Genomic DNA, 3,644 nt, shown 5'->3' with positions numbered 1-3,644 from the left:
TATTAACGTCAAGTAATCTATCGTCAAGATCGCATACTTGACACTATTTACACGTCAAGTAAAATTGTGTAGTTGACACTAAAAAACTGTCAAGTAAAATATTATATTTGATTCAAGTAAGATCACATACTTGACACTATTTACATGTCAAGTAAAATTGTATAATTGACACTAAAAAACTGTCATGTATTTAACATTATGTATATTGTTTATTAATATATTAAATATACTAATTTTCTATTTTCTGTTTCCTACATTAGGTACATTCCTTTCTAACCAGTAGTTACACAACAACAAAAATGACAAATAAACCAGTAAACCAACAATAATTTTATTCTTCTCGACAATGTCATCAACAATTACAGAATTCCAATCCAAATATAACCAACATGTACAAAACAATATTTACACAAAAAAGATTATGAGCATTCTCATATTTTAACCATTTACAAAATTAAGATCATATCTAGGTGTCTATCATATGTACCGAGCTAAAAGTTCAGCCCACTCCACTTGTACTTCATCCAATTCCAGTTGTGAGTATGAGTTTCTCGTATCAATCTGTAGAACATAAAAGTCAAGTAGACATTTTGTTAAAAAAAAAAAGTCACATATTAACTTAGAATTATATCCTTCAAATAGAAACAAAATGTAAGATCTCTATGAAGTTTTGGAAGCTTACAAACATACTTTAAGAATTAGTAGATAGTTGCTCACATAGCTATCAAAAGAACAAGAGAGAACACATGGCATGTCATAGTAACTTAGATGCCTATTTTAGGAAAAAAAAAGACTTTGTTTTAAACAAAATCAATAGCTTGTTTAAGAGAACATAGGCCATAGCAAATGAAAAACCTAAAAGAGTGACTTTATCAACTAATTTTCACATAAAAGAGATTGTATCTTTGTTGGAATAAGTCCGAACCTACAATTCAATTGAAATGCAATACAAATTTATAAAACAAGAAATCCTTTTAATAGCTAAAGTACAGTCAAGGAATTATCATAGTGGCTCAAACTGAAACAAGTTCTAGCATAAAAATGTAAAGATATAAATTAAAATAAGGAACAATACAACTCAATTGGAGAAACCAAAGAGGACTGAAATAAATCATAAGCCACAATTTCTTTTCCCCTATCATGTTTATACACGTGCACATAGCCTGAAACAAAATGGAAAAAGATTCACCTATATCCCATATTGCAAGCTTCAACTTCTTGCCCCAACTGTAACATGCTTGATCTTGAAATCGACACCTAAAAATTATGTAGAGAATAAGTATCAATCTAATATGTAAGAATATGAGTATAGACCATAAAATAATTTTTTCTATAAGAAACAAGAGAATATTTCACTGATGTAAATAAAGTATTTCAAACCGAAAACCAAATCAGTAACAAATAGGACCCTGATAGGGAGGGTCAGACAATGGGGATAGTCCCCTTTGCTGCATGTACCTTCGTCTTTATCACCTCTCTTCATTAAAATATCCCTTTGCAGCTTTTATCCAATCCTGGCCATCCCGTCTAAATGTTTTCAACAAAACCATTGTATTCCTATTCTTTTCAAATAGTAGTGATTTAAATGCTTTTGGGTTTAGCCAAAGATAAACAAAAGTATTGAATAAGAAATCATCTACCAACACACCATTTTCATGCATAGATTTTAAACCTTTGTTTTGGCCAGGGTTATATGTCTAGTAGTTCAAACTGTGGAGAGAGCAGCCCTCTAATTTATCTGTGGTTTGTATTTGCTTCTTGTGTCAGTGTAATCCAACTTCAGTCCCCTGTCTTTCGTTTGAATATCAAATAGAGAGGAAAATATCGAACAAAACCTTATCACTCAAAGATTGATACCATGAAACTTCCACTCTTTCTTATCATCAAACTCTCATTGCCATTATCATTCATTGACTATGTACAGCAGAAATTTGTTCATTAGACTCACCCAATTAACCAGCCACACAAATTTAGTTAATAACAACAAAAAAAATAACCACTCTGACCCTGCAAGTTACTAATAACTATTTGGTCACACTTACAATTCAATCCAGATTACCAACATTTAAGAATTAATAGAAAGGTTTTAAAATCCCTTGTTGGAATTCAGTAGGATTATTTCCACAAGTACAATTTTGAGACCAGAAATATTATAAATGAAAAACATATGATATCTATAAATTAAACAGGTTATGTAAGACATTACTTGAGCAAAACTGGAGTGACAATCTGGGCCTTGCCCATGGGGAACAGATAGTTTCTGTAATACCCAACCTTCATATCAATAAGCTGCCCTTTATTTTCAAGGTCCGAAACATCTTCCTTAAAAATTATCTGCCCCAATTCCACACACCACACGACCAACAAACATTATAAATAGCCTTAATATAATCAATTTTTAGCTTTACTTTACTCTATTAAGGGAATACACATTAACCACAACTACGACTACACATTAACCACAATGAGAGTGATCTACTAGGGAATTTGAAATAGAATTATGAAATAAGAATTCGCCATAAGTAATTGATCCATCAACGAAGGTAAAAAGAGGGAGAAAGTCTTCTTTTATCATTCATTTATATGAGATGGAGAATTTTACCATTTTCTGAAGGTTTTGAGACCATATTCAAGAGAGGTTGATAGATATCAAAGGCAACAAGCTTGAGATCAAAGAATCTGTTCTGCAAACTCTTAGTTGTGCTTTGCAGTTTAGTGTTGAATGCAACGACATGTTGATTTCACCTTTGGATGCACTAATTGTTGCCAGAACCAAAGAGGGTAAACATAGTAATTCAGAATGAAATCACTGCTCCTTGCACTAAGAAGATGAATTACACTAGAGAATATAGCATTGGCTTTCAAAACAAGCATGGTAATTCTGAAATACAAACAAAATTTTTAGTTCTAGGATGACTGAATGCAAAAATATTGATTCGATAAAAATAAAAACTATAGAACCCATGAATCGCCTACAACCTAAAATCAAACTCTACTTGACCAAACTACTCAATATAGAACCAAAAAATCAAAAGCACATTAATGGATAGCATTGATCTTTGCTTCAAATCAACGACAGAAATGATTGAACACAAATCAAAGTATTTAAAACACATCAGAAAATTTGAAGATTACAAAGTAAAAATAATGAACACTTGTTTATATAGAATGGGTAAGATTCATACCTTTAAAGGAGTTAGGGTTTGGCACCTAAAAGTGGAATAGATGTTCTTAATAGTGAAATCGACATTCGAGTCAGCAAAATCAAGCGGTGGCTAAAACTTTGTAGAATAAGAAACTCCTGATCTTTACTCTGTTGGACGGCGACAGCGTTTGGGTGGAACCAGATTTGGGTCGAATCGTCGTTGGTAGGAGTTTGCTGCGTGGGTCGTCGTCGGCGTGGGTCGTCGCGAAATAGGTCGCGGCGTGGGTCGTCGTCGGCGTGGGTCGTCGTGGAATAGGTCGCGGCGTGGGTCGACGCGGAATGGGTCGTCGCGGCGTGGGTCTTTGCGACGTGGGTCGTCGTCGTCGTCAACGTGGGTTTTCGCAGAAGGTTGGGTCATCGTGGGTTTTGGAATGGAGATAGAGAGATCGAAGGTTTTGGGAGAGAAAGAGGGAAAATGAAAAACGTTTGGGGGAATTTT

At 34.0% G+C, this 3,644-nt stretch overlaps 1 long non-coding RNA gene across 4 annotated transcripts; it reads right to left on the bottom strand.

Annotated features, from left to right (window-relative positions):
* Positions 1 to 307: 307 nt before the first annotated feature.
* Positions 308 to 3,644, bottom strand: LOC103485894 (uncharacterized). Of its 4 annotated transcripts, none has more exons than XR_007824768.1 (4): positions 3,186 to 3,643; positions 1,459 to 2,756; positions 1,190 to 1,257; positions 308 to 561 (listed from the first exon to the last, which is right to left on the bottom strand). It is a non-coding gene; the product is annotated as an uncharacterized LOC103485894 (long non-coding RNA). The 4 variants fall into 4 exon arrangements; XR_007824769.1 differs by having other exon boundaries at positions 1,190 to 2,334; positions 2,603 to 2,756; XR_007824767.1 differs by having other exon boundaries at positions 1,190 to 2,881; positions 3,186 to 3,644.

This window comes from Cucumis melo, chromosome 11, assembly GCF_025177605.1.
Source record: "Cucumis melo cultivar AY chromosome 11, USDA_Cmelo_AY_1.0, whole genome shotgun sequence".
Classification (NCBI taxonomy): Eukaryota; Viridiplantae; Streptophyta; class Magnoliopsida; order Cucurbitales; family Cucurbitaceae; genus Cucumis; species Cucumis melo.
The sequence above is the reverse complement of the archived record's forward strand: the minus strand, read 5'-3'. Positions and strand labels throughout refer to the sequence as shown.